Raw genomic sequence first — 9,101 nt, forward strand, 5'->3', positions numbered from 1 at the left:
TCAAGTATGAGTTTGCGCTGTGGAACTCATCTCGCACCGAAACTGGCCAGTTGTTATATCAAGATTTGGAGAAAGTATTAGTTTTTTGAAGAATGTTCTGATACAGAGAGAGACTAATAGTTTCTTGAGAAATCGTGGGACATTGGCCAGGAAGTTAAACAGCAGTGGGGGGGAAAACAAACTTGACCTGAATCCTATGTTAAGTATATAATGGATTGGTTCGAGAGTGAGGATATCAAAAAATATTCCGATTTTTAAGATGAGACACTCGGGACAATTTGGGTAGGATGCACTTCTTGAAGGGACCAGAAAGGTACAGAATTATCCATTGGATGTGAAAAATTTGAAATGAAGACAAAACTTTTTGAGGCTGGGGTGGGGAAGAAATGAAGGTCCGATTTTGCTCATTCAACCTCTCCCATGACAAAATGCACTTGTATAAGATTGGTGACTATAAGATTGTTGACGGCACTTTAATGAAGAAAAATCAACATGGACATTTGTTCTGCTGTATATATAACATTAACATTCAATCTCTTGGCAAGGATAATGTGACAGGGCATTTGAAAAGCCAAGTTATTGTAATTTGAATTAAGAGATCAGGCTGTAGAACCTGAGATCAATCTCAGAATAAAATGTAACAACAGCGATAGATGAGGAACCTCTTCACTCACAGAGAGGTGAACTTTGTAATTCTGTACTCCAGAAAATGTGGCGCCTCAGCCAAGAAGTTTGCTCAGAACGGGGATTGACATGCTGGGGTAGTCAGTGAAGCACTATTAATGTCACAGGATTAGTAATCCGGAGGCCTGGGACAATGCTGTAGAGTATAGGCTTAAATTCCACTGTAACAGCTGATGGAATTTGAATTCAGTTCAATATAATTTTGGGGGTAGGTGGGAATGTGGAGCTGACATTGCAGTCAAGTCAGCCACGGCCTTCTTGAATGGTGAAGCAGGCTTGAGGGGGCCAGTTATCCAACACATGCTGAAATTGATATAATCATAAACAAAGCTGGTCTCAGTGATGGTTACACTGTCACTGTTAAACTATTCACCGTTATAAAAACTTGACTCATTCACTGATGTTCTTTAAGAAAGCAGCTCTGCCATTCTTATTTGATCTCACCTCCATATGACTCCAGATCCACAATAATGTGGTTGACACTTAACTGCACTCTGAAATATCAAACAATTTGGAGGAACTATGGATGGGCAGCAAATACTGTCCTTGCTATTCCTGCTCCTTGTTGCTATGACCGTACATGCTCTAACATATTAACCAATTTCCTCTTTGAATCCGTTTGAGGAGCAGTGTATATTTTGTATTGCTTGGTGATTCTCCAAGTATCTGATGGGTTTTGCAGAGTTCCTTCTACCTTCTAAATGTGAGCTCCTTCCAGTGTTTAACCTTTTAAGGTAGGCAATCGTTCTCAAACCTTTTTGATTGAATGCCTACCTATTAATAGCAATCACTAACCTATCTATTATTAATTGCATATTCATAATACAAAGGGCTACATGTAAAGAAGTGTTCCAATCATCTTTTTAAAAAGCTCCTTCCTGACGCTTATTATGGAGATGAGATTAGATTCCCTACAGTGTGGAAACAGGCGCTTCAGCCTAAGAAGTCCACACCGGCCCTTGCAGCATCCCACCCAGACCCATCCCCCTATCACCGACACACCACCCTGAACACCATGGGAAATTTAGCATGCCCAATCCACCGAGTCAGCGCATCTTTGGACTGTGGAAGGAAACCGGAGCACCCGGAGGAAACCCACGCAGACACGGGGAGAATGTGCAAACTCCACACAGACAGTTACTTGAGGCTGGAATCGAACCCGGGTACTTGGTGCTGTGAGGCTGCAGTGCTAACCCGCTGAGCCACTGTGCTGCCCCGATGTGTGTATTTGCTTCTAACTGTGATATCTGTCAGTCGCTGGACTGGTGTTTGATACGGGCACTCATAATGTATATCCACTTGATCCAAATGCTCTTCTATTGTTAGCCTGATAAATCAAGAAAAGGGCTGGATCCTTTTGTATATTTTTCACATCACATATTCATGATTTACATATAGTTGAGAGTTTCAAACTGCAGTAATTAAACATTCATGACAGATAAAAGCATTCCAGAATTGTTTCGACTTGATGATAAATAGTGAATATCTGTTCTTGACTGCAGCTTTCCAGCCTATCAGTGCAGAAAGGCATTGCTTAGCAAGGTTGGATGAGGAATATTACTGTTCCAATTAGTTACATTTAATTTATCACCATTGAAGCTCGCGTTAGTTAGTATGCTTTTTTCCAATATATTTAATCTAAAGTTATGACAGATGATTTGGTTTGTAGATCTCCAATTACCTGTCTACTGTAGAACCCAGTTTTGAAACAATTGATATAAGGCACTTATTGTACTGTCACTGATGCTGTCATTATACTACCAGAGTATGGCTGTAATGCTGAATTACTTTAGCCTGCCTTCATGAAGCAGTGCAATCTTTCCTAGATAAGGATGAGGGGAAGGTCCACATAAAAGACTGATTGATTTATAAAATTGAGATTCATGGAATATATAGGTCACTATCAAATTTGGTTAAAAAAGATGGCTGAAGGACAGAAGCAGCAAGTTATGATAAATAAATTAGAAGATCGCTATTAGCAGTTTCCCAAGTATTAGGACACTGATTTTTGGAGATAGATACATGATTTGAATTTGGGAATATGGCATACAGAAGGCCCTTCAGCCAATCAAGTCTATGCAAACTTAACTGCACTAATCCCACTTTGCAGCACTTGGAGAATAACCTTTAATTTCATGTGCTCATCCCAGTACTTTTTTACAAGTTGTGAGCTCTCTTGTCTCAACGACCCTTCTGGGTAGTGCATTCCAGATTACCACCACCCTCTGGGTAAAAATATTTTTCCTCAAATCCCCTCTACATCTCCTGCCCTTCACCTCATAATTGTGTCTCCTTGTTATTGACCCTTCAACTAAGGATACAGCTGCTTGCTAACCTTGCCCCTCCTAATCTTCTGCACCTCAGTCACGTCCCTCCTCAGCCTTCTCTGCTCTAAAGACAACAAACTGAGCTTATCCGGCCAGTCTTCATAGCTGAAGTGCTCCGCCCCAGGCAATATCGGAGTGAATAATCTCTGCACCGTCTCCAATTCAATCACATCCTTCCAACAGTGTGGTGATGAGAACTGCATACAGTATTCCAACTTTGGCTTAACCAAAGTTCTATACAATTCCAACGTAACCTTCCAGCTGAAACCATCTGTGCCATGACTGATAAAGGCAAGTTCTGAGTCTGCATTCTTAATCATCGTGTTAACCTGTCCTGCCATCTTCAAGGATAATGGGAACTGCAGATGCTGGAGAATCCAAGATAATAAAATGTGAGGCTGGATGAGCACAGCAGGCCAAGCAGCATCTCAGGAGCACAAAAGCTGACGTTTCGGGCCTTGACCCTTCATCAGAGAGGGGGATGGGGTGAGGGTTCTGGAATAAATAGGGAGAGAGGGGGAGGCGGACCGAAGATGGAGAGAAAAGAAGATAGGTGGAGAGGTAGTGAGGGGATAGGTCAGTCCAGGGAAGACGGACAGGCAAAGGAGGTGGGATGAGGTTAGTAGGTAGATGGGGGTGCGGCTTGGGGTGGGAGGAAGGGATGGGTGAGAGGAAGAACAGGTTAGGGAGGCAGAGATAGGTTGGACTGGTTTTGGGATGCAGTGGGTGGAGGGGAAGAGCTGGGCTGGTTGTGTGGTGCTGTGGGGGGAGGGGACGAACTGGGCTGGTTTAGGGATGCGGTGGGGGAAGGGGAGATTTTGAAACTGGTGAAGTCCACATTGATACCATTAGGCTGCAGGGTTCCCAGGTTCCCTCCTGCAGTGCCACAATGCACCTCCCAGTCGCAAACCATTTCCACTCCCCCTCCCATTCTTTAGATGACATGTCCATCATGGGCCTCCTGCAGTGCCACAATGATGCCACCCGTAGGTTGCAGGAACAGCAACTCATATTCCGCCTGGACTCTTTAATTTTACATCCTCAAAGACATTTAGCAGGGATAGCGTGGATTATAGAGTGAGTTGAGTAGATTGTTTCATTATTAATTCTTTACTAAATTTGATTTATATTACATTTTTAGACCACATCAGGTGACGATGTGTGTGATTTCACCAAGGTGCTGAAAAATAACTTCAGATCAAAGAAGTACTTTGCCAAACATCCTCGCTTGGGTTATTTACCACTACAAACAGTCCTAGAAGGTGAGAACCTTGAGATGTAAGTTTATTGATGTGAGATTTACGAATGTATCAATGCCCATTTGGGGGTTGACAAATATTGCAGCATTATTCATTCTGCAGCTTAGCAGGAGAGTGAGGTTGTCCATTTGCGCATACATCAGAAGTACACAATACAAAAACAAGGGGGGCTTAACTGATATCATTGATCCTCTCGCCTTGAAAGCAGTGTAGTTACTCAGAGTGCATCTGCTGTGGACTTGTTGATACTGTCACTAACGTGCAACCTTCCTTGATATCTTTCTCTGTCCTCCAGTTCTGTCTTTAAAAACTACAATCAATTGCCCTCTCCTCAAAAGAAAAGAACCTTTGGCTGAACGTAGAACAAAGAACAGTCCAGGCCCTTCAGCCCGCAATGTTGTGCCGACCTATTATCCCACTCAGATCAAACTACCCTGCATACCCTTCATTTTACTATCCTTCATGTGCCTATCCAAGAGTCGCTTAAGAGTCTCTAAATGTATCTGACTCCACTCCCACTGCCAGCAGTGCATTCCACACACCCACCACTCTCTGTGTAAAGAACTTAGGTCTGACATCTCCCTTATTCCTTCCTCCAGTCACCTTAAAATTTCTCCCCCTCGTAATAGTCATTTCTGCTCTAGGAAAAAATCTCTGACTATCCACTCCAGCTATGCCTCTCATCATCTTGCATACCTCTACCAAGCCACCTATCATTCTTCTTTGCTCCAATGGAAAAAGTCCTCGCCCCCTCAATGTTTCATCATAAGACGTGCCGTCCATTCCATGCAGCATCCTGCTAAATCTCCGCTACACCCCCTCTAAAGCTTCCACATCCTCCCTATAATGAAGCGACCAAAACTGAAGGCAATATTCCAAGCGCTGCTCCATCCCCACGAACTAATGCTCTATTCCAAATCCCTTTCCTCTTGATGCTTTAAATTCCTTGCAGTCTTTCGTATAATTTCATATTTGAATTCACCTGAACAAATTTCACCTGCAGCCCTGACCCACTAACAGCGACTTGCCCTGCAGCCATGACCCGCTCACAGCGATTTGCCCCCTCTGTCCTGACCCGCTTGCAGCGACTTGCCCCCTCTGTCCTGACCCGCTCCCAGCGACATGCCCCTGCAGTCCTGACCCGCTCCCAGCGACATGCCCCTGCAGTCCTGACCCGCTCCCAGCGACATGCCCTTGCAGTCCTGACCCGCTCCCAGCGACATGCCCCTGCAGTCCTGACCCGCTCACAGCGACCTGCCCCTCCAGCCCTGACCCGCTCACAGCAGCATGACTCTGCAGTCCTGACCTGCTCCCAAGTCAGCGACTTCGATGTTGTGGCCATTTCAGAGACATGGATGGAGCAGGGTCAGGAATGGATGTTGCAGGTTCCAGGGTTTAGATCTTTCATTAAGGTAAGGGGAGGTGGTAAAAGAGGGGGAGGTGTGGCTTTGTTGGTGAAAAACAGATCAGAGTAAACCGGTTGATGTCGTGTATATGGATTTCAGCAAGGCGTTTGATAAGGTTCCCCACAGTAGGCTATTTTACAAAATGCAGAGGAATGGGATTTTGGGAGATATAGCAGTTTGGATCGGAAATTGGCTTGCTGAAAGAAGACAGAGGGCTGCAGTTGGTGGGAAATGTTCATCCTGGAGACCAGTTACTCGTGGTGTACCGCAAGGGGCGGTGTTGGGTCCACCGCTGTTTGTCATTTTTTTAAATGACCTGGATGAGGGCACAGAAGGATGGGTTAGTAAATTTGCAGACGACACTAAGGTCGGTGGAGTTGTGGATAGTGACGAAGGATGCTGTAGGTTGCAGAGAGACATAGATAAGCTGCAGAGCTGGGCTGAGAGGTGGCAAATGGTGTTTGATGCAGACAAGTGTGAGGTGATGCACTTTGGTAGGAGTAACCGAAAGGCAAAGTTCTGGGCTAATGGTAAGATTCTTTGTATTGTAGATGAGCAGAGAGATCTTGGTGTCCATTTACACAGATCCTTGAAAGTTGCCACCCAGGTTGACAGGGCTGTTAAGAAGGAATACAGTGTTTTACCTTTTATTGACAGAGGGATCGAGTTCCGGAACCAAGAGCTTATGGTGAAGCTGTACAAAACTCTGGTGCGGCCGCACTTGGAGTATTGTGTACAGTTCTGGTCGCTGCATTATAAGAAGGATGTGGAAGCTTTGGAAAGGGTGCAGATGAGATTTACTAGGATGTTGCCTGGTATGGAGGAAAGGCTGAGGGACCTGAGGATGTTTTCGTTAGAGAGAAGAAGGTTGAGAGGTGACAATTGAAACATATAAAATAATCAGAGGGTTAGATAGGGTGGATATGAGAGTGTTTTTCCTAGGATGGTGACGGCGAGCACGAGGGGGCACAGCTTTAAATTGAGGGGTGAAAGATATAGGACAGATGTCAGAGGTAGTTTCTTTACTCAGAGAGTAGAACATAGAACATAGAACAGTACAGCACAGAACAGGCCCTTCAGCCCACAATGTTGTGCCGACCATTGATCCTCATGTATGCACCCTCAAATTTCTGTGACCATATACATGTCCAGCAGTCTCTTAAATGACCCCAATGACCTTGCTTCCACAACTGCTGCTGGCAACGCATTCCATGCTCTCACAACTCTCTGCGTAAAGAACCTGCCTCTGACATCCCCTCTATACTTTCCACCAACCAGCTTAAAACTATGACCCCTCGTGCTAGCCATTTCTGCTCTGGGAAATAGTCTCTGGCTATCAACTCTATCTATGCCTCTCATTATCTTGTATACCTCAATTAGGTCCCCTCTCCTCCTCCTTTTCTCCAATGAAAAGAGACCGAGCTCAGTCAACCTCTCTTCATAAGATAAGCCCTCCAGTCCAGGCAGCATCCTGGTAAACCTCCTCTGAACCCTCTCCAAAGCATCCACATCTTTCCTATAATAGGGCGCCTAATAGTATATACTATAATAGTAGTAAGGGAATGGAATGCTTTGCATGCAACGGTAATAGATTTGCCAACTTCAGGTACATTTAAGTCATCATTGGATAAGCATATGGACGTACATGGAATAGTGTAGGTTAGATGGGTTTCAGATCGGTATGACAGGTCGTCACAACATCGAGGGCCAAAGGACCTGTGCTGTGCTGTAATGATCTATGTTCTATGACAGTATAACGGTGGCTGAAAGAACTTTTGAGGAGGACTCGTCTATTGAGGTGGTATGGACTGAGGTTGCCGAGGAAGGGTTATCGACTGAGTCAGTATGGGTGGAAGTTAGGAACAGCAAGGGAGCAGCCACCTCACTGGGGGTGTTCTACAGACCCCCAAATCACAGTAGGGAGATCGAAGACCTCACTGGCCGGCCTATTGTTGAAAAGTGCAAACGTAGCAGGGTTGTTGTTATGAGTGACTTCAACTTTCCCAATGTAGATTGGAACCTCCTTCGTGCAGATGGTTTGGATGGAGCCGTTTTTGTCAGGTGTGTTCAGGAGGGTTTCCTGACTCAGTATGTGGACAGGCCGACGATGGGAGAGGCCATTTTGGATTTGGTGCTCGGCAATGAGCCAGGACAGGTGTCAGATCTCGTGGTGGGAGAACACTTTGGCGACAGTGACCACAACAGCCTGACATTTACCATAGCCATGGAAAGGGAAAGGAGCAGTTACCAGGGGAAGATATTTAACGGGGGAAAAGGAAACTATGACGCTATCAGACAGGAGTTGGGAAGTAGAGATTGGGACCAATTGTTACACAGAAAGGGCACAGCAGACATGTGGAGGCGGTTTAAGGAGCAGTTGTTGCGAGTGATGTATAAATTTGTTCCTCTGAGACAGGTAAGAAGGGGTAAGATTAAAGAACCTTGGATGACGGGTACAGAGGTGCTTCTTGTCAAAAAGCAAAAGGCAGCGTTCGTAAGGTGGAGGAAGCAAGGGTCCAGCACAGCTTTAGAGGATTACAGGCTTGCTCGGAAGGAGCTCCAAAGTGGCTGAGGAGGGCCAGAAGGGGGCAGGAAAAAGGCTTGGCAGGAAGGATGAGGGAGAACCCGAAGGCATTTTACTCATAGGTGAGGAATAAGAGAATGATCAGGGAGAAGGTAGGGCCGATCAGGGATAGCGTAGGGAACTTGTGCGTGGAGTCTGAGCAGATAGTGGAAGCCCTAAATGAGTTTTTTGCCTTGGTTTTCACGAAGGAAAGTTGTGAATGAGAACTTTGAGGAGCAGGAAAACAGGCTTGAACAGATCAAGATTGAGGAAGTTGATGTGCTGGAATTTTGGCCGACATTAAGATTGATAAGTCCCCAGGACCAGATCAGATTTATCCTAGGTTGCTCCGGGAAGCGAGAAAGGAGGTTGCTAAGCCGCTGGCGAAGATCTTTGCTTGCTCATTCTCCATGGGAGTCGTATCGGAAGATTGGAAGGAGGCAAATGTTGTTCCTTTTTGCAAGAAAGGGAATAGGGAAATCCCTGAAAATTACAGACCAGTCAGTCGTCAGTCTTAGGTCTGTGGTCAACAAGATTTTGGAGAGATTTCTGAGGGATAGGATTGATGACTATTTGGAAAAGCCTAGCATGATTAAAGGGAGTCAGCATGGCTTTGTGAGGGGCAGGTCATGCCTTACAAATCTTATTGCATTCTTTGAGGAAGTCACGAGACAGGTTGACGAGGGTCGAGCAGTGGATGTGGTGTACATGGACTTCAGCGAGGTATTTGATCAGGTTCCCCATGGCAGGCTCATTAATAAAGCCAGGAGGTATGGGATACAGGGTGATTTGGCTGTCTGGATTCAGAATTGGTTGGCTGACAGGAGGCAGAGAGTGGTTGTAGATTGTAAGTCTTCTGCCT

The 9,101-nt window shown here is 45.3% G+C and overlaps 1 long non-coding RNA gene across 1 annotated transcript in view; it reads left to right on the forward strand.

The window, feature by feature from the left end:
* The window catches only part of LOC132208532 (uncharacterized), a 31,508-nt gene extending 27,275 nt beyond the window's left edge, over positions 1-4,233 (forward strand). The window contains exon 5 of the long non-coding RNA XR_009444643.1: positions 4,153-4,233. This is a non-coding gene — a long non-coding RNA (uncharacterized LOC132208532). The remainder of the gene's footprint in view (positions 1-4,152) is intronic.
* The last annotated feature ends 4,868 nt before the right edge of the window (positions 4,234-9,101 follow it).

The sequence above is a fragment of the Stegostoma tigrinum genome, unplaced genomic scaffold (assembly GCF_030684315.1).
Source record: "Stegostoma tigrinum isolate sSteTig4 unplaced genomic scaffold, sSteTig4.hap1 scaffold_451, whole genome shotgun sequence".
NCBI classification, from domain to species: Eukaryota; Metazoa; Chordata; class Chondrichthyes; order Orectolobiformes; family Stegostomatidae; genus Stegostoma; species Stegostoma tigrinum.